The sequence below is a fragment of the Chlorocebus sabaeus genome, chromosome 13 (assembly GCF_047675955.1).
Source record: "Chlorocebus sabaeus isolate Y175 chromosome 13, mChlSab1.0.hap1, whole genome shotgun sequence".
In the NCBI taxonomy this organism is placed as follows: domain Eukaryota; kingdom Metazoa; phylum Chordata; class Mammalia; order Primates; family Cercopithecidae; genus Chlorocebus; species Chlorocebus sabaeus.
The window spans coordinates 58,410,576-58,432,898 of record NC_132916.1 but is presented as its reverse complement, the minus strand read 5'-3'; the positions used below and the strand labels follow the sequence as shown (position 1 = coordinate 58,432,898).

The following is a 22,323-nucleotide window of genomic DNA, read 5'->3' as shown; positions in this document are numbered from 1 at the left end:
GATTTAAATACAAATACCAATTATTTGCTCCCTGCCCAAGTCCTAATATTAAGACATAGCTTGATCAGGTGTTTTGTCCTGTTTCTCAAGGAAATGGCTTAGTGTGATTTATCAAATATTTTCTTAGAAAAAAGGCAAACTTCAAAACTGTAGCTGTCTTCCCTTCAGGAAGTGGCACATTTCTAGCCTTCTATTAAAATGCATCATAGAATTTAAAGCACATTCTTCCCCACTCAATGATTCTGTGTACAAGAACACATCATCTGTATTTTTGGTCCTCTTTCTAGTGGTATTCAAAAACATTACTCCAGCAACTATAAGGAATTGAAACCTTAACTGGAAGACATCGCCACCTTCTGGCTTTTACAACAAATTGCATCAAAGACTACTACATTTAAAATTTTCCACACCAGGAAAGATACTTAAACTGAAAGGCCACAATAAACCCTGTCATAAACACGAAGCAAAAATAAATCTAAAATCTAATTGGAAGACAAGAGAATAAATAAACCTGAGAATATAGAAAAGAAGAATCTAGCTACTTAAAGTGGACTCAAGTTGAAGCTGAGGATACAGAGGAATGCGCCTCAAGGTTCTAACCACAAAATTACCATCTATGATCTGAGAAATGGCAGAAGCAGGGAAGGACTGATAATAGACCAATTTGCAAACACAATATGAACCCACATGGTCTCCTAGAGATAGCTCTTTTCTAAAAGAAAGACACACCATACAAAGTAACCTCATATCCTTTATAAAGCTCCCAAAATAGCAGATTAGGAAATAGACATTTTGTGTCCCAATCCCAACACATTACTTGACAGTCTCTCAACACATGTCTAGGATCAAGATGAAGAAAAGCTAACATTTGCCTTTTAGAACAATGTTCTTTTGTATCTGTTTGATAGTATAAAGTAAGCCTTATAAAAGGGGGCTCTGACCTAGTGTTCCCGTTTAGTTATGTGACACTGGGCCACTTACTTAACTGCTCTCTAAATCTTCATTTTCTCATCTATAAATTGGTGAAAATATCACCTGTACCTCCCAGGGTGCTTTTAAGGATTAAATATTATTATCTATGTCAACTATATAGCATACAGTATGTGTTCATTAAATGGTGGCTATTACTGACAGATGGATTCACCAATAGTTGAATATTAATTGTATTATTTAATGAACTGATGCAAAACTTGAGAACAGTTACGGGGGGTGGGGGGAAACACCAAGATCATAATGGGTTAGGCAAGGGTCAGCACACTACAGCCAATGGGCTAGTGCCTGTTTTCCCTGTTTTGCAAAAGTTTTATTGGAACACAGCCATGCCCATGTGTTTCCATAATGACTACGCGGCACAACTGAGTAGTTGTGACAAGAACCAAATGAACCACAAGCCTAAAATATTTACTCTCTGGCCCTTTAAGAAAAAGTTTGCTGATTACCGGACAAGCCCAAAGAGGTACTACCAAGAAAATAAAGTTTATCACTGATAAATGTAAGACGTACATTTTTAATTAAAATGACAAAATGTCTGTATAGCATGGTCCTTGATTGGATCCTGGTTTTAACAAATCAGTATAAAAGATATTTGAGAGAAATTTGAGTGATTTGAGTGGATCTGAATAGATTTGAGTGACATGAAATTATGAAATTACTGTTAATTTTTTAGAAGAGAAAACAGAGTGGTTATGTAGACAGACTTTTTTTTAGAGATGTACACTCAAATACTTGGGGGAATGTCATATCTGCAATTTAACTTTAAAATCTTTCACTGTTTGAACTCAGTAACAAATACATTGAGATACAATTTCAGAAGACTCTTGATGTCTGGAATCTTGCCATCAAACAAATTTGGATAATCTATTCTAAGATACAGCACAGACTTGGATAGTAGTTATCAAGTATTTTAGGACCAAAAAATGCTGTATTACTGCTTCACCTCTTAATGATTATTAGATCAAGATGACAGAGATTACATCAAACTAAACAGCTTTTGCACAGCATAGGAAACTATTAACAGGGTGAAAAGCCAACCCACAGAACAGGAGAAAGTATGTGCAAATTATATATCTGATAAGAGATTATATCCAGAATATATGTAAGAAATTCAACCAACTCAGCAAAAGAAACAAATAATCTGATTAAAAAATAAGCAAAACACCTTAACAGACATTTCTCAAACGAAGATACACCAATGGCCAACAGGTATATGAAAAAATGTTCAACATCACTTATCATAAGGAAACCGCAAATCAAAACCACAATGAGATACCACCTCACTCCAGGTAGAATGGCTATTACAAAACAACAACAACAACAACAAAAACACCTATGTATTGATGAGGATGTGAAGAAAAGGGAGTACTTTACACACGGTTGGTAGGATAGTAAACTCATACAGCCACTATAGAAAACAGTATAGAGGTTCCTCAGAAAATTAAAAATAGAACTACCACATGATCCAGCAATCCCACTACTGAATACATATCCAAAGAAAATGAAATCAGGATGTTGAAGAGATTTCTGCACTTTGCTATTTACTGCAGCACTACTTATAATAGCCAAGATACGGAATCAATCTAAGTGTCCAACAATGGAAGAATGGGTAAAAATGTGAATAATCAGCTGTAAGAAATAATGAAATCTTGTCATTTGTGACATTAGTGAACCTGGAGGACATGATGTTAAATCAAGCCAGACACAGAAAGACAAATTCCTCATGATCTCACTCATATGTGGAATCTTAAAAAAAAAAAAAAAAAAAAAAAGGAGGTGTTATCATAGAGGCAAAAAGTAGAAGAGTGATTAAGAGAGACTGAGGAGAAGAGGATGAGAATAAAGGGAGGTTGGTCAATGGATATAAATTTACAGTTGGATAGGAGGAATAAGATATGGTGTTCTATTGCACAGTAGGGTGACTATAGTGAACAGTAAGTCTTGTATATCATAAAATATCTGGAAGACAGGCTTTTGACTGTTCTTGCCACAAAGAAATGATAAATGCATGAGGTGATAGATGCCCTACCCTGATCTGATCACTATACAACAAATTTGTACCTCATAAATATGTACAATATGTACAATCATGTGTCAATTAAAAAATAAAAAACCAGCCTGGGTGACACAGAGAGACTCAATTTCTACAACAAATTTTAAAATTAGCCAGGTATGGTGGTGCACGCCTGTGGTTCCAGCTACTTGGGAGACTGAGGTGGATTGAATCTGGGAGGTTGAGGCTACAATGAGCTATGATGGCGCCATGGCATTCCAGCCTGGGTGACAGAGTGAGACGCTGTCTTAAAAAAAAAACCAAAATAATAATAATAATAATAATAAAACCTTGGTGACAGATATATGAGTGTTTATTACACTAGTCTCTCCACACTTCTGCCTACAAGTTTCCATAATAATTTCTAACAGCTGTTTAAGATTAGGACTTTATTTAATAAAAGGTTAAGACAACATGGGGTTCAAAATGTACTGTACTACTTAAACACACACATACTCACATAAACCTACGTTAGATAAGAGTGTCCAGACCAAAGAAAGTAATAGCCTTTGCTATTAAAATATCTGCAATATCCAGAATTTATCAAATTATTAAAGATATTATTTCCAAATATCCAAAGGAAAGTACGATGGTGTGAGATACAAAAACAGTGAGCTGTGTGAAGAAAATCTTAGGACATTTAGCATAAGAATAGAAAAAGAGTAGTTGTTCTCAAATAACTGAAGAAAAAAGAAAATTGACAGAGTCATTTGAGGTCACAAGAAAAATCTCTATGAAGCCACACAAAAAAACCACACACTTACACTGCAAAGTGGTGGGCTCTCCAGAAGATACGTGTCCAAAAAGGGAAGGTAGGGCTAGATAATTAACCAACAGTTAGGAGTGGCACAAAACAAGTCTTCCATTAGATGAAAGATGAGACTAGACTGATGGTTTTTAAGATTCCCATCTAATTCTAAAATCCCAGGAGTCTAACATATTAGATGAAGATACATTCTAGACAAACGTAGGAATTATACAGTAAATTTCCATTTTAATTCTAGAAGTATTCTGTTAGTTTAGATAAATTATCATCAATTCTGAACTCCCCACTTTCCCTTCAGCATGCATTTGTGTTCAAAGGGGCAGTAATGGGAGAGAGTTAGATGCACTAAGGTCTAACAGTTGAAAACCTTGAACTTGTTGGGCAGGATGACATTCTATCATGAGGACATTTTTGTGTCTGGCCCAAGAGCTTATACTTTACGAGTCAGTCCACAGGGTTGGCATTTTTGTAGTCTAGCCACATGAAGAAAATTTTACGAACAGTTTGCCTGGCTATAAAAAAACCTTGTATCTTCCAAAGAAAAAGACTGTATACTATACCACCCGTAAAACACTTAACAAATGCTTAAGTGAAAGCAAAAGTATTTGATGTACAAAAACCATCATCACATTAAGTTAAACAGAAAGTTGAAGTATCTTCATTACATATGTCTACCTACTACCTATGAGACTCATCAAGATACTCAGTCTGAAGACTGTTAAGCAGGTAGCATTCATGTGAATCATTTTGTATCAAAGTGAATTATGGTTAAAAAAAATCTACATTAAGAAAGCTACAAGGTACTGTTTTTTTAATGGAAATTAGTCAACAACTCTGAGGTTGCCAGCATCTATTTACTAAAAAAAAAAAAAAGGAGGGGGGTGTCTTTTATGCTTTAGTCAATGACATTATTTGTAATGGTGTTTAAAAGATGATGGGGAAAGATTTAAATAATGATACTGATTTTCTGAATGACTGCTTAAGAAAAGATAAGTTCAATGGTTTACGCTCTCATGAAAAAGTTCTGGTCGAAAAAATGAAATATTTTGCAACATAAGAAGATATCTCTTATATTGAAAACCTATCTCATCTTAATAATGTTTAAACAGTAGCCTAGTTAATATTTTCACTGTTTCGATGAATACCAAAATATATCTATAAAGTAAGAAAACTTGGATGCTGGCTGGGCACAGTGGCTCACGGCTGTAATCTCAGCATTCTGGGAGGTCAAAGTGGGTGGGTCATTTGAGGTCAGGAGTTCGAGACCAACCTGGTGAAACCTCGTCTTTACTAAAAATACAAACATTAGCCAGGCATGGTGGTGGGCGCCTGTAATAGCTACTGGGGAGGCTGAGGGAAGAGAATTGCTTGAACCCAAGAGGTGGAGGCTGCAGTGAGCAGATTGTGCCACTGCACTCCAGCCCGGGCGACAGAGTGAGACTCTGCCTCAAAAGAAACAAAACAAAACAAAACAAAAACACTTGGATGCTAAGACAGTAGACATGAATTGTAATGGAAGCTACACGACAGTGGACTAGTTCTGAACTGCTCGTGTTCTCATTTGTAAAACACAATACCATTTACCTCTCATGATTGTTTTGAAGGAAAACAACTCACAAATTTTGATATGCTCTATTAAAGTAATGTATTAGTCAATGCTAACAATAGTATTAACTAATATACTATTGTAGATAAAGGAAAAAAGTGTATTTTACTGACTACAACCTTACATTTGGAAATTTAAACTCAAAGATGAGAAATTTGGCATTTGATTCCTTGTTATACAAAAGCAAGTTTTATTTTGGATAAGACTTCTTAATATTTCAGATAAATTGTCTAAATATACAAGATTTAAGGAAGACAGCATGTCATTTTCTGATTGCATAAGAAATACTCAAATAGTCACCTGGCCAGGTGGATCATGAGGTCAAGAGATCGAGACCATCCTGGCTAACACAGTGAAACCCCGTCTCTACTAAAAATACAAAAATTAGCTGGGCGTGGTGGCAAGCGCCTGTAATCCCAGCTACTCGGGAGGCTGAGGCAGGAGAATCACTTGAACCTGGGAGACGGAGGCTGCAGTGAGCTGAGACTGCGTCACTACACTCCAGCCTGGTGACAAAGCGAGACTCTGTCTCAAAAAAAACAAAAAAAACAAAAAAAAAAAGAAAAGAAAAAGAAAAAGAAAATAGTCATCCATAATCCTAACAGTGATAACTGCTTTTTTCCTATGCTCATATAAGCACATGGTTCTAAGCTCTAAATCCATATATTTATCTGTGCATATGAAACATGATTGGGATCATATGCACACGCTGTCTTACCTAGTCACCAAAGGATTTTATAAAAATCTTGGACAACCTGAGATATGAAAAGCGGCAATACTGAATTAACTGATTTTCCCTGAATACTAATGAGGGTGAATTTTTCAAATACAGTCAGTCATGTGCTGCCTAACAATGTTTTGGTCAATAACAGACCCATATACAACTGTGGTCCATAGTATTAAAATACTGTATTCTACTACACCTTTTCTATGTTTAGATACCCCAATACTTACCATTATGTTACAACTGCCTACAGTACTCAGTAAAGAAACATGCTGTATAGGTTCACTGCCTACAAGCAATAGGCTATACCATATAGCCTAGGTGTGTAGATTCTACCATCTGGGTTTATATAAGCACACTCTATGATGTTCATGTGATGACAAAAAACTCACTTCTCAGAGCACATCCTTGTCATTAAGTGATGCATGACTATGTTACTAACCATTTGTATTTCTTTGTTAGCTGCCTCCTATCTTCCGTTCATTTTCCTTCTAAGATTTCTTGTTGATTTATGGAAGCTCTAATATGTAAAGAATATTCACCTTTTGCCCGCTTAATCTAATTCATTCTGCTGAAAATGATTTATGCCCACTTCTACATGTGATCCACTCCCACTTGTTCTACAGCTCAGCATCACCTTCATTCAATCAATTCTATAACAATGAACTGGAAATCTAAGCATTAAGACCCATACTAGGGGATAGGGACCTGGTAGTGAACAGAGTTGGTTCAGGAAACAGCAGATGTTCTCAGCTGAGTTAAGAGTATGAACTGCTCAGGCCTGAAGAAAGAATCAGCATGGCTACGGTGGGAAAAGTGAAAAGGAAAGTGGCATAAGACTAGGTAGAGATGCAGGGAGGGGTCAAATCATGTCTTCTATGCCATGTTCAGAATTTTCATGTTTATCTCAAAAGTAATGGTTAGCTAAAAGAGAAGCAAGACTGACATCACATATTTGCATTATAAAAATCTATCACTACCACTCTGCAATGGGAGGATGGACTGAAAGAGAAGAATGGGTAAGGGGGTCTAGCACAGCAGTCCAGGCAAGATGACAACAGGAACACAGTGGTAGTACTGTTTGAAAATGCAAAGTAGCAGAGAGAAGAGAGACAGTTTTAGGAGATAGAGTGAACAGAATTTTGTGATTGATAGGGAGATGGAAAAAAGGGAGATGGAGAATGACTGCAGGTTTGTGGCCTATTTACTAAGATAGTAAACACTGGAGAAAGGGCAGGCTTGCAGGGCAGATGAGAAAAGTAGGAGGAGTTAACAATTCTGTTTTGGACATTTTGAACTGAAGGAACTTGTGAGACATCCAAGAGGAGATACGGAGCAGTTAATCAGCTAAAAGTCCATTGCTCAGGACAGGTCTAGGTTAAGACTGGAAATGAAAATTTGGAAATCCTAGTACAAAAGGTAATTAAAACCATCATGGGTGAAATTTAAAAATCAAAGGAACTCAGAAATCTGATCCTCAATACTAACCTTATTTCTGTACCCCAGCCTAGGCACAGTTCCCAATGCACCATACATATTCAGTAAAATGTCTGCGGAGTTTAACTGTAAGTTTGAGGTTATTAAAAAGCAATGTTTACTCACACACCCACACGACACACACACACACACAGGCACACACACACTCTCTGTATTCTCTTTCTGTCTCCCTCTCAAGTTGAAGAGCTCAGCAGAATGCCTGGGTTAAATCTAGACTCTACCACTTATTAGTCATATGACTGTGGGTAAGTTAACACCTTTGTGCCTCAATATCCTCCTCTGTAAAATAATGCAGATAAACAGAACCCATCACAGTGTTGTGAAAATTAAATTTCATATAAAGTGCTTGGCACAGTACTTGCACACGATAAGCATTCAAATGTAGCTGTTTTTATTGTTACTATTATATCTCCTTTCTTCATCTTCTATGGACGAAGAAACGTTCACAAATGGAAAGGATTTCTAGCTACTCACTGCAGTCCTCAAGCTTTGCAACACAAAAACAAATCATATTCCTTCAAGTTTAAAAGCAGGTGGTAAAAATAAAGAATACAACTTTGATGTATCTGTTAAGTGAAATGAGTACTGAAAAAAGCACTAAATTTAGCAATGAATTAAAAAAAAAAAAAACCACAAAACTCCAACAATAACAAAACCATCAAATCAAAGCAAATAGCTGCTGATCATGGCATTCTTTTTTGGTGGTGCTGAGGGGAGTGGGAACAGGGAAGGTGGTGAAGGAAACAGGAAAAGATTGACCAAATCTACTATATGTTATGAAATAGATATTACACTAAATTTTACTTCATTAGGTGCCTGCAAAAAAGCAGGAAAATTAGAAGCATAATGGATTTGGATATTAAACTGTGATACAAGTTTATGCTGTTCACTTCATTTAAATTGTAAGGTATTTGCTTTCTTGAGCAGGTCTTATATGTGTCCCTACTTCCCATATTACGGACTATAATTTCAAAAGCTAAAAAGTTTCATCTCTTTACAGAGAAGTCTGATATTTGTCCTAAGCTACCTATAAGTGACTATAAATCTGTAAGACTAATGTAGCCATTAAATTAATGCTAACGAAACAGCCTAATTTTTAAAAGATTATTTTAATTTGCAAATGTAAATGTTAATTCACTACGGTAGCTAAACGACTGAATAAATCTTCTCATAAGTTGGCGTCAGAATTGGCAGGCATCAAGATCAAGCTTCTCTATATTCTGATTTATTTCAAGGGTGTGAATGCAGGGCTCAAACTTGAAGCACTGATAACTCATCAAGAATTTAATCAAGAGAAAGTACTGCATGGGGAAAATACACAAGTGAAACTTCCTCTTTTGATAGTTTCAACTGTTTTTACAGGGTTACTCCTCATATAAAATGCTCTAGCATAGACAACCGGTTTAAGGTCTATGTCATACACAAACGCCATTTTAAGAAAAGGAAGGTCAGATTATGAAATTAGCTACTTGGGAAAATAAAACAGAGTTCGGCCGGGCACGGTGGCTCACGTCTATAATCCCAGCACTTTGGGAGGCCAAGGCGGGCGGATCACAAGGTCAGGAGATCGAGACCATCCTGGCTAACATGGTGAAACTCCGTCTCTACTAAAAATACAAAAAATTAGCCAGGAGTGGTGGCGGGCGCCTGCAGTCCCAGCTGCTTGGGACGCTGAGGCGGGAGAATGGTGTGAACCCAGGAGACGGAGCTTGCAGTGAGCCGAGATGGTGCCACTGCACTCCAGCCTGGGCGACAGAGTGAGACTGTCTCGAAAAAACAAAAAAACAAAAAAACAACAAAAAAAACAGAGTTCAAACATTTCTGGTTTAAAAAACAGTACAAAATATACTTAAACAAAACAAATATGATTACATAATGAACACTCTTTCCACATGTAAGAGCCATTAGGAATTTGTTATTTTACTCAGAACTTGTCAGATCTGAGTAACTGCTTGAAGGGTACGTCACTCAAAAAAGATAAACACAGAGAACTTGGCTAGAGATCAGAAGAAAGTTATACATTTTTAAGACCTGAAATTATGGTCTGTGAGGAAGTTAAGAACACTAGCACAACAGGAGGGTGAGAAATTTAATGATAATATACAAGTAAAAGAATGGGTTCTTACACAGAACACACAAGAGTGATAAGGAAGTTTTCCGATTGGAACATTGGTTCTTTTTTTTTTTTTTCTTTGAGACGGAGTCTCGCTCTGTCGCCCAGGCTGGAGTACAGTGGCGCTATCTCGGCTCAGTGCAACCTCCGCCTCCCGGGTTCACGCCATTCTCCCGCCTCAGCCTCCCGAGTAGTTGGGACTACAGGCGCCCGCCACCATGCCCGGCTAATTTTTTTTTTTTTTTTTGTATTTTTAGTAAAGACGGGGTTTCACCATGTTAGCCAGGATAGTCTCGATCTCCTGACGTTGTGATCCACCCGCCTTAGCCTCCCCAAACGCTGGGATTACAGGCGTGAACCACCACACCCCGCCAGTTCTTAACTATTAAGAAAAAGACAAGGCCAGGCCTGGTGGACTCATGCCTGTAATCCCGGCACTTTAGGAAGCCAAGGTGGGCAGGTTGCTTGAGCCCAGGAGTTAGAGACCAGACTGAGCAACACGGGGAGACTCTGTCTCGGCAAAAAAACACAAAAATTAGCCAGATGTGGTGGTGTGTGCCTATAGGCCCAGCTACTCAGGAGGCTGAGGCAAGAGGATTGAGCCTGGGAGGTCAAGGCTGCAGTGAGTTATGATCACACCACTGCACTCCAGTCTGGGCTGCAGAGTGAGACTATGCCTTAAACAAATAAATAAAAAGACAAAAAGACAAAACAACAGAAACAAGATAATAACCATGAAGATGCTCAAACCTCACAGATACAGATTTAACTGACCTTGACAGGGTCCTAAGTTTGAAAACATTTTCAAGATGTTTCTAATGGGTAGTCGGTTGAGAACTACTGGGTTGAAACACCATCACAGGCAAATAAAATAATAGAATTTCCCTTTCTGTAAGTCCTTAAAAAGGGCTCTATTCTTCTATCAGTACTGTTTATCAGAGAACATTAAGACTTCTACACTCTGTTTGCCATCCCTTGTTTCCCAAACTCCATTTCATGCTCTAAACCGGCATAATCTGTCTTCTGCCTCTACACAGTACAAAACGTTACAAATGAATGGCTCATTGCTGAATTCAATGGCACACTTGAAACTCCCTCCTACTTTAGAGCATAAAGCACTGGGAACCTCTGATTCTTCAACTGCTCCCTTGCCATGTCCTGTCCCTGGCTTCTGAGGAAGCTTTATTGAATTCTCTCCCCATCTCCAATACTTCTGTCTGTTCCTCAAGTCAGAAGTTCCATGCCAGACCCTGAAAAGCTCAAAAATAGGTTCCAGAGGTTAGGAACCCCCTGAAATTACATGCACACTAATCTATGTGTACCTGAGCAGGCCATTGTTTTTTTCATATTACCAATGGGTTTAAGATTGCTAAAGGTTATAAACCACTGCCTGAAATCCTTTTCCTCTTTAAACTTTCCAGGCCTCCGTTGCTATCTATGAGCTTGTGGCTGGCTCCTACATCAATCCTGACCTATCACATATCTGAATCCATATTCCCAATCATCTATTAGGCATATCTATTAAAATCAACACATCCAAACAAAACTCATTAAGCACCTCAAAAAATCTTACTCTATCTCCTTGTAATTTTGTGAATGGAGTGAGTCACAATTAACACTCGCTCACCTGAACCAGAAATTTCAGAATCATCCTTCATCTCTCATTCTTCTCCTCTGTTCAGTTAACTTTTAATCTAGCTTCTCTTCGGCACCCAAAGCAACAATGTTTTACTTTAGGCCCGCTCACGTGTCATTATGGCTACAGGCTTTTAATGGAACTCTCTGCTTGCATTCTCCATGCTCTAATCCATCTACCAAACAGCTACCAGGATTATCTTCCTAATTGTCTCCCTATCTGAAGAAGCATCTCTTGGCTGTCTTAGAATGAAAAACAGAATCTCATCTGCTTGCCTTGGAATGCAGTGGACTTCCCACCCCCGATCTTCCTTATATAACCTAACCTTCCAATTCCAACACACCTTAACATTCTCAGCTTTACACAGTTCCTCTTCCAGTAACAGACTGTTTCCTGGTTTTATAGCTGCCTAAATTGTTCTTTAGGCACTCCTTCAACTAGGAAACTTTTACGCATAATTGCATATTTCGTATGCAACTCACGTGAACCAAGCTCTGCGGGTAGACAATGGGAATACAGCTCAGAACAAAATGGTGAGGCAAGGAACTCTCATGGCAGTTGTATTTCAGTGGAAGAAAAAAACAACAAATAGGTTGACAAAATAATCAAGAGAATGTGATCTATGTTATAAAGGAAACGAGATAATGAAAGAGAACACTTCAGGAGGAATGATCCAGGAAAGGTCTTTCAACTTTCTTAAGAGATAAGAAATAATTCTTGGCTGAGTGCGGTGGCTCACACCTGCAATCCCAGCACTTGGGAGGCCAAGGCGCACGCAACACGAGGTCAGGAATTCAAGATCAGCCCGACCAACATGGTGAAACCCATCTCCACTAAACACAAAAATTAGCCGGGCATGGTGGTGTGCTCCTGTAATCCCAGCTACCCTCCTGGGGCTTGAACTCGGGAGGCGGAGGTTGCAGTGAGCAGAGATTGCACCACAGCATTCTAGCATGGGTGACACAGTGCGGCTCCGTCTCAAATAAATAAATAAATAAATACATAAAGAATCTTAAAATGAGATCTTAAAGGATAAGAAGGATAAGAAGTAGCCAGCCATATGAAACACTGGGAGAAGAGCAACCCTGCAGAGGCCACAGTAAATGAATGGTACTGTTGGTGTTGTGTTTACTGAACTTGCAGACACCAAGTTCCTTGAAGATAACTGTTTAATTTAAATATGTGTCTTTAGAACTTGGCTCAATTGCTGGCATTTGGTCTTAAACTCAATAAAAACTTGATGAATTAAATGAATACCTTAAGAACAACTGAGAAAATGGTTTGTGGGGTTGGGGGCAGGTATGTGTAAAGAGTAGATATCTTTCACTACAGCAATAAGAATCTGAGTAGCCTCAACCAACTCAAGTTCTCCAACAGTATCCTATTCTTATCTTATTTCACTTTCTGGTATGTTATACTTAGTGCTCCTACACTTAACAAGTTACTAATCATTTTAGGCCAGACCCCCAAATCCTGAAGAGCAACTGTGTTTCAGGAGCTTTTACAAATACAAAAATATATTTCAGATGTAAGAAAAGAATTATTTTAATTGAAACACACCTACTGACCTTCAGCATTTTTTATATTCCCTCTTCTCATCCTCTGAAAGTTACTATCTCCTTTACTTCATCCCCAAGGATTCTAACTCACCCATGTTCTATAGCCTATAGCTAATTCCACTACAGCTGGTCATCAGAGAATGGCCACCCTGTCAGTCACTTCCAAGATATCAACCATTCAGTTAAACAAGGTGTGATGATAAAGCCATTTTTCTTCTATTCCCAAAGAGAGAGTAAAAGTATATAACCAAGACAAACAAATTCGGAATATGGTTTCAGGCATTTGAAACTCTTCTAATTTTAAGAGGCCAAAACCAAAGGCCTAGAAAGAGTAAATCAAGAGGTACATATTCTAAATGTACAGACAAATTAAATAATTATCCGAGTTGTTTTGTACTGCGCACTGAAGTGGAAGTTTCAAGATTACTGGTCACAGCCAAGGAGTAGTGTTGAATTTCTTAAAATTAAAAAAAAAAAAAAAAAAGGCTGTCAGCCAAAGGCTTTCTCTGCTATCCTGGGACCTACAGATTCCATTAGCAATATAGCTTTTAATCTGTTGAGCCACTCAGCATCCCTTACTGAAGGCCTCCCCCTACCACCTCCCTACAAAAGAAGAGTAAAGAACAGAGTACCTTTAAGATTAGCATTCTAATTTCTGTTGAGGAAGGTCTAATGAATTAGTCATTGTGCCTTCAATACGGTTGGTTGTGATCCCTGCAACCACCCTAATCTGTAACTAGCAAAGATCCTGGAATGTGGTCAACCCACAAGCAATTAAAGTATGCTCATTACAACTTTCCTAGGTTGTACATGCACACAAGTCACTGGAAATGCCCAAGGAACACACTGCAGCCATAAGTAGGTGAGAGGAAAAACACTTGCGGCTCACCAGAAGTATCTGACAAATTAAAAAGGATGGGGTGGTTCTTGTTCCACAAAAGCTTCAAGTTCATTAACTGAGTTTCAAACAGTAACAGGCTCTATAAATGCTGTCCACAGTCATAAATCAAATCTCCATCTTCCTATTTGCACTTTTGGGTTACACATTGACTTTATTATGTTCATATCTGAAAGACAGCAACATCTGTCCCTGAAAAAGAGTGTGACAGAAAGAACACTAGGTGGTCGGGTGCAGTGGCTCACGCCTGTAATTCCAACACTGGGAGGCTGAGGCGGAGGGACCACCTGAGGTCAGAAGTTCAAGACCAGCCTGGTCAATGTGGTAAAACCCCATCTCTACAAAAAATGCAAAAAAAAAAAAAAAAAAAAATGGCCAGGTGTGGTGGTGTGTGCCTGTAATCCCAGCTACTCAGGAGGCTGAGGCAGGAGAATCGCTTGAACCCAGAAGATGGAGGTTGCAGTGAGCCAAGATCGTGCCACTGCACTCCAGCCTGGGCAACAGAGCAAGACTCCATCTCCAAAACAGACAAAACAACAACAACAACAACAACAACAAAAACAAAAGAAAGAACATTAGAGAAACATTAACAATATGTTAGACAGAATTTTATCTCAAAACAGGCAAGGTTTTATTGTGGACTACAGTTCTGATAACCTTGGCAACTTGTTTTCCTAAAAATTTCCTAACACAGGACAGACATGGTGGCTTGTGCCCATTGCCCATAATCCCAGTACTCTGGGAGGCTCAAGACCGGCAGATCACTGAGGCCAGAAGTTCGAGGCCAGCCTGGTCAACATGGGGAAACCCCACCTCTACTAAAAACATAAAAATTAGCGAGGTGTGGTGGCACATGCCTGTAATCCCAGCTACTTGGGTGGCTGAGGCACAAGAATCACTTGGACCTGGGAAGTGGAAGTTGCAACGAGCTGAGACACCACCACTGCACTCCAGTCTGGGTGACAGAGTGAGAGTCTGTCTCAAACGAAAAAAAATTTCCCAGCACAGTCCTCAGGGTATCTAAAACTAAAGGAAATATATATCTCTATCTATTTGGTGCAACACTCATGATCATTTCCTCTCTTAAACAGGAAAACAAAAGTCACACCTCTAAATACAAGCATATTTGCCAATCTCCTTAGTGTGTGGAAGCTTATAAAAACCAGCTGAAACAAATAAAACCAGCACAACATGGAAGAAGGAATTATAACACTTTACCCTGTACATTTAAAGCAAAATATGCTTTTAATAATAAATTTTATATAAACCTCTATAGTATATATTTTATAAAAATAGATTTCAACTAAAAATCAAGACCTGGATATTAGCCAGAATAGGAAAGATCAGTCTGCAATTCACTTTGTTTAGGCAGAAACATTTATTTTTAGTCAGCAGTTTCCAATGTCCACACAACTAAACTAAAACATTTGGTCTTCACTTTTTAAAGTTAGCTATTTCAGCAGCAGCCCAAACAAAACTATAATTATCAAATTATTTTCCTGATTAGGTAGCTTCAGTATTTGTTTTTAGCATTACCATAAACAAATAATTTTGCAATCCTACGAAGTCATTCTTGAGCCACTTGAATTACTGGAGCAGAGCAGCAATTTTAGCTACTACTAAAATTACAAAAAAAAAAAACTACTATTAGAACATTTATAGTGGCACAGAAAGCTCACAATACATGGCTTTACACTGATACAAGTTTCAAATTTACCATCAACTAAGATTATACAAGTAAAAAATGGTGCCTTCTAAAGAAAGCCTAATTCTGTTAAATGAAACCATTGGGGTCTATTCCTTTTATTCAGAAGTATCATACAGCTAAACAAGTCAAGTCCACAGGGAAACAGTATTTCAATAGCTGCAACACGGTGGCAGCCCAGGCTTTGTTGGCCTTCCTTTTCCAAGAAACAGAGATGTCTCTCTTTACTTAGTCCATCTGCCATCGGTGATAACCAGATGCCTGTGTGACAATTCAAAACTTAAAAAAAGTACTTCCCCCTCCTAAAGCCTAACAGCAGAGATGAGTCCAATAGTCAGTGATCAGAAATAAAAAGAATTTCAATGCTCTAGTAGAAAGCCTCTCAACCAAAGAAACAAAGCATCCAAGTGGTCCTACAGTTCACCTTTAATAGTGCCACCGCTACCAGCACCTGCTAACACTTTTTTAAGCTTTTAACTAAAGTTCTAAGTGCTTTATGCTTAATTCTCACAGCAACCCTGTAAGGTAGTAGTAGTATTAACCCCCTAGTACAGAAGAGGAAACTGGGCCTCCGGGCAGTGAGAAAGCTATTTAATATTTAAGGCCATGCCATTAATTAAAAGCACAGCCATGATGCTGAACACAGGCAGCCTGCACCCAGAGTCCGTACTCTTTAAGTGCTGTACCAACCCCAATCTCAAGGAAAAGTAAGTGATTCTCATCAAAACTCGTCTCACAATGAAAGTACTTGTAATTTATCAGGAGCGGGAATGTTAACACCTGATTCTTTGGAACCATTTTATTAATAGTAACAAATTTTTTTACTGCTTTTAAGACTTAAGTCCTATCTAGTGAGTTAAAAAAACAAAAACATACCGTGGGCCAATGTCGACACACAGATGTCTATCTTGTGCTAAGCACAATTCAATGCTGAAGTCATCCACATATGTCCTAAGAAAACTCTGTCCTTAAAACCAGTTCAAAAATCTGGTTTTCAGTAATTTTTTTATTAATGGATGGTAAAAGTAACCAACAGCCAATCTTCTGTGCTGTACTTTTTGGTGAAATTTTAAACAGTTTCATTATTGACTCCCATATACAGGCACATCTGAACAGCCCCAGAAATCACTCTATTGAATTTTTTTTTTTTTTTTTAACATTTAATGGGATCCATAGCAGCATGCTTCAACCCACAAAACCAGCCATTTAAACCAAATTCTCAACTTTATCCCCCTTTAGTCACAGATGAGTAGAATTTCTGACGTGACCTGATTCCTTTCCACTAAAGACATACTTCCGGAATCTTGCTTTTTCGCAACTATACAAACACACAAACTCCATCTGTCTTCTAAAGAAAAGACTGACTGGTTAATACTACAAAAATCAAATCTGTCTACATAGCCTGGAAAAACCTTAGATATGTATACTGTCTCTCATCCTTTTGAAATTTCCCAAAGTGGTAGTTACGTGACAAGAGCAAATATCGTGTCTACTCAAGTGAAGGGAGTCCATCATTATCTTTATTGTTTGGATTGGTTAGAAGAAGGCTCTAATCATATTTGAGAAAGTGTCATTGCTTATAATTTGCATGCCCACAGCCAGAATACAAAGTTGAAATTTTAGGCATCAAGAATTAGATTTCAAAAAGGTTCCCTTCATACACTAGCTAAGCTCTTGAAGTGAAATAAACATGTATCTCCTTCTATTAACAACATAATCTTCAAAATACACACACAGGGCAGGAACATACAATATGATGGCAACTCATACTCCTGATCCTCAAGAAACTTCTAATTTAGCAGGTATGATGAAGTCCATTCACCAATAACGACAGTACCAGGCAGTATATAATAATTTAAAATTCATATCTGTGTGTGTCACGTTTTGTTACACACATAGGACATTTCTGTGCTATCTACAAGTGCACAAAAAGCACCTGAAGGGAAATACCTCTTTCATCCAGCTTTGAGCACCTGACACGACACCAGGCATACAGAAGGTGCAACAAAATGGATATAAGTTTCAGGGAATCTTTATTAGTTCGAATGTCACAATACAGCTAAAATTTGAAAACACCAGAGATTTTAACTCAGAGACAATGTGGAAACATTCTACTATAAATTCTTCTAAAAATCAGCTGCAACGTCTGTATTTTATAGCAATAATTTCATCACATGGTCTATGATGAAACAGAAGGAAATCAATCACCTAGGTTATTACTGGTCCCCTTCATCTAAAACCAGTCCTCATGTTCACTCAACTAGATTATACAATATTTTCTGATTTTTAAATAAAGTGCCACGTCCACGAGAAGAACTAACTCTCTCCAAATACATTCAGCTATACGTTTCATAAGTATTTGTTCTACTTCATAGCAAATTCTGCATTCTATATGTGTTCATCCACAAAAATGTTGATGTGACAATTTTCCATGTTAAGAATAACTTGGGGAAATCAGTGTTAAGTAGTTCCCTCAAATTTGGCAGAATATCATTTCAGTCAAGATTGATTTTAAGAATAATTTTTTTAGAATAAGAATCATGAAAATCTAAGGTTCAATTTAAAACACACAACAGGCTCTGCAATACTTTTCTTAAAAGTGACTGTCTACAATTACAGTATTACCATTTGGACTTCTAACGTCTTTCATTCTACCAAGTTCAAAAATTTTAATACACCTTATTTTAATATAAGCTCTTGAGTTTCAGCACAGGCTCTTAACCTGTTGTATTCACAACCAACAGTTATTCAGAATGAATACAGAACATCCAACATGACAACTCCAATTTTCTAAATAAAGAGGAAGGGTAAAGAAGGAAAATGCAACAGATAAAATCACATTAATGAAACGCATATGCAGGCGAAAGACACGTTGAAAATGCCGTAAGAAACAGAAATGATACAGCATAAAAAATCATTTTTGATTGGGACATGATTAAGAAAAGAGAGTAACTAAACCACCACCAACGTTGGGAGTATTGGGGCGTAGGAGGGCAGGGAAAGCAGACACTGGATTGCTCATAAAGGTGGAAGCTAGGGCTTGACCCTCACTCAAACAATGAAGAGACAGACAACGGCAAACAAGGTCTAGGTCAAGTGAGTCTGATGGCAGCCCTAAGGTTGAGGGACACTTCGTCAAGTCTCATATGCACAAAGATAATCCCAGGACTCAACATCCACAGCCTGAAGTATGGTTATCCCAGCATATCTTTCACAGAACTGCTACAAAGATTATGCAACAGTCTTTGATTCATTAATCTATCTTTTTCTTCTTAGAGTCTTAAAATGCAACTTAAGTTTCCCAGTGTTCACACTTTCCATCCTGTCCAATTCTTTACACATGAATGAAATTCCTTTAACAGACACTGGACCTCAATTCCATATTAAAAGCTTAGATGAAAACGCCTGAGTTAAAACTATATTCTGGCTAGCCCTCATTCAGGAATAAGTCAACCCAATCAAGGGCACACAGCAGTAGGTCACTAGTTTCTGATACTGATTTTGAGGGCAGAGGGTATGTAAAGAGGAGGCTGGGGAAAGGATGACACCTTTTTGCTTAAGAGAAGTCAGGTTTAACAAAAGGGGTGGGGGACAAACAGAAGCTGTGGTTGACCTAATTGCTCCTATGATTTATCAATTTTATTTTCATCTTTAATCTTCAACTTTACATAAAGAACTTTGTATGTACATGTGGCCTTTTCATTGTGCTACAGGAAAACATCATTTACTCACCTAAATTCATTCTGAAAAGTATAAAACCATTAAGCAGCTTGTGATGTAAGACTAAAGAGGTAACATAAACTGGCATTTCACTGGGCATACCAAACTGTGAATAAGTCTTTCAGCCAGATAGTGTTAACAGTCACTTCTCAATTGGAATGAACTGCCATTTTCTCAAAGAGACTGCGAAATTATGCCAGGATGGCTGAACCTTCTTTTATGTCTCCTTTTAAATTTTCCCAGAGAATCCACATTGCTTACACACACACACACACACACACACACACACCACCAAGCTTACTCCCTTTTCTTGAGTGCCTTTTTTAAGGCACTGTTCTAAACCCTACATACAGAAGCTCATGCACTTACTGCCAGTGTCGCTTTGGAACTGCAGGTGACAGATGCAGTCAGAGAGCTCACAGATGTGGACTGACTGCAGTTTGAGTCTTATTGCAGTGAGCACATTGACAGAGCCTGCAGATGCACATCTCGGCAGGAGAGATTTTCTTTTTAAGCCCTCATGCCCTGTTAGATTTACTTTTAGGGCTTTTATTGGCTATTTTTATCACTTATCCCGACTCTCATCCCTGCTTAGCCCTACCCACAATTCATTTTCTGTTCTTCAGTTCTAGATCCTTCTCCATCAATCCTAATTTTGGTCAAAAATAATAATAAAATAAAGCGGGGCTGCCGGCATTGCCAGAACCAGAAACCGACGAAGCCGCTTTTGGGGAGCTGCTAGAGAGGCCGCTGGAAGTTTTCTGAGAAGCAACGGACCCCTAGCATCTTTGCACGGTCCCTCTTCCCCTGGGTGATGGCTCCAGAGACAGATGAGGAATCTCCCTTCCCTGTCTTTCCCAGTGGTGGCTTAAACGAAAGATAACCCGTCTTTTTTTATCCTACACTAGGTTCGATAACGCTCCCAGGTACGGACGCCCCACCCCCAACCCGTTATCCCTAACAAGATCGCCAAATATCGCCCGGTCCTTTTCAGAACTGAGCCCTCCCTCGGCCACCGGACCGGTTTTCCCCACCTCAGCGGCTGCCCTCCAGTCGCCCGCCCTCAACACATCCCACCCCAAGTCTGGTCCGGGCTCCGCACATGCCCACCCCGTGCCAGACGCCCCGCACCCGGTGTTCAGGCCGCTCAGCCGCCCGCGCTCCCCGAGTCCAGGGTCGCCTAGGGGGTTACCGTGGGAAGAGGGAGCGATGGCTGAGGACGCGGCGGCAGCGCTGCTGCCGGTTGCGTCGGATGCGAAGGAGAAGCTGGAGAACAAGGATGAGGATGAGACGGGCGCGCTCCCCAGTCTCCATGGAACTCCCGCCCCGGCCCGTTGCTAGGAGCCCCCGAGGCTCGGACTCCGTCTTCCCTGCTTTGTTGTTCCGGGTGCGAGGCGGCCGCCGCTTCCCCGCGACAATAAATAGACGAGACGCTGGGTAGCATAGAGACAGCTCGCGTGGGCTAGAGCGCCGCCGGACAGGGCGCTCCTGGGTGCCTCGCTAGCCACTCATTTCCGGCTCTCACTGCTCCCGTCACTTTCCCCGTCCCCCGCCCCCACCCTTCCTTCCTCTTTCCTGGTCCCCAAATCAGGCCGCTCCTTCCCACCCCGCTGGGCGCGGCGTGGGGTGAGAGGTGGGATGGGGGCGGTGCTAATGGGCATCGGACTAGACTTTTTTGTTTAAGAACTGCTTGAAAGGGTTCTGAAAACACCATGAATCTCTTGTATATTTTTAGTTGATATCTAAACATGTGTAGTAATTTCTGGCATACAACCGAATATTTAGGTGGACTTTTTTTGTCAAAACCGTAGAACTTTCTCATTAGCTCATTAAATTTATACAAAAGGTTTTCCCCACCCCCCATTATGTAATTGGTAAAGCTAGTCCTTACCGACCAGACGAGACTTGTCTTCTGCCTGAAAAAAGTCCTTCGCTTTTTCAGTCAAAATGAACCCGTTAATTTATGATGCTGCGATAAATTTCCCTAGTGAGATTCCTCACTAGGCGAACTGGAATCCTGGTCTTAGAGCGACAGGGGATGACAGATGACAGACAGAGGGAAGGAAACGGGGAGAGATGGAGGCACAAGGTGTGGTGAGACGGAGGGACAACGCAGGAGCGTATGCCACTTCTGTCGCCTGTTTCTTCCACATTCCTTACTCTACGTGGGTTTGCGGTCGGGACTGTCCCTCGGGAACCGAGAGGCGGATCCAGGAAGGCTGGGAGGTGGGAGAGGGCGGATGCTGGCGAGGACTCAGGCCGCCCGGGTAGGAGGACGTCTAGGAACGGAGACCCTCCGCGGCTCTGCGCCCAGGTAGCGCTGCAGGGGCCGGCGGACCCCGGGGGCGCACACGGGCCCGTTTGAACCGTCGCGCTGGGGCCCGAGTGCGTCCTCGGGGTCCCTCGGGGGTGGTCTGAGAGGCGCTGTCCGTGGGAGCGAAAATCGCGTAACGGTCCTGAGAGGGCCACGCCACGCCGCGCGGAAGCCCCTGGCTCCCAGCCCCACGCTTCCCACTCTCAGGCCGGCATTGGCCTCTCCACCAGAGCTCGGCTGCAGTCAGAAGCCTCTGGCGTTAGTTGAGGTCAATGGCAGCCCTGATTTAATTATTAAAAGACCACGCCGAGCGGGGTTCATGGGTACCTGGCCTCTGATTGGTGGGAATCAGATGAAAAAATGAAAATGCCACTGCCTTTTTAAAAGAGAAGACGTGGGCTGAATTCTTGGGGTTTTGGCAGTAGGCAACCATTTGGGTATTTTATTATTTACAAGATCTCCAAGGATGCCTCTTGATTTTTTGCTTTCCCCTCTGAGTGTTCAGAAACATATCTGAGCATTTGAAAGCTCTGTAGAATGATGGAGTTTGTTTTCATTTCTGTAGTACTTTATTTTTCAAGGTATAGTAATTATAGTTGGGTCAGGTTTAATGAAGAAAGTGAACAAGAGGTTGGGTTAGAAAGTAATGGCTGTGTGGTGGTGGGGAGAGGACTTTTAGGAGGTAACGTCTCGGCCAATTTCTAAAAGGGATGGGAGTGGGAAGGATGTATATAAAGTG

At 40.0% G+C, this 22,323-nt stretch overlaps 1 protein-coding gene across 2 annotated transcripts in view; it reads right to left on the bottom strand.

The window, feature by feature from the left end:
* The window catches only part of TBPL1 (TATA-box binding protein like 1), a 35,445-nt gene extending 13,642 nt beyond the window's left edge, over positions 1–21,803 (bottom strand). The window contains exon 1 of one of the 2 annotated variants that reach the window (XM_008006974.3): positions 21,162–21,803. The gene's annotated coding sequence lies outside the window, so the exon portion shown is untranslated. Of the gene's footprint in view, positions 1–20,462; positions 20,716–21,161 lie in introns of those variants that run through there. The other variant, XM_008006973.3, reaches the window with a different exon arrangement.
* Between the last annotated feature and the right edge of the window lie 520 nt (positions 21,804–22,323).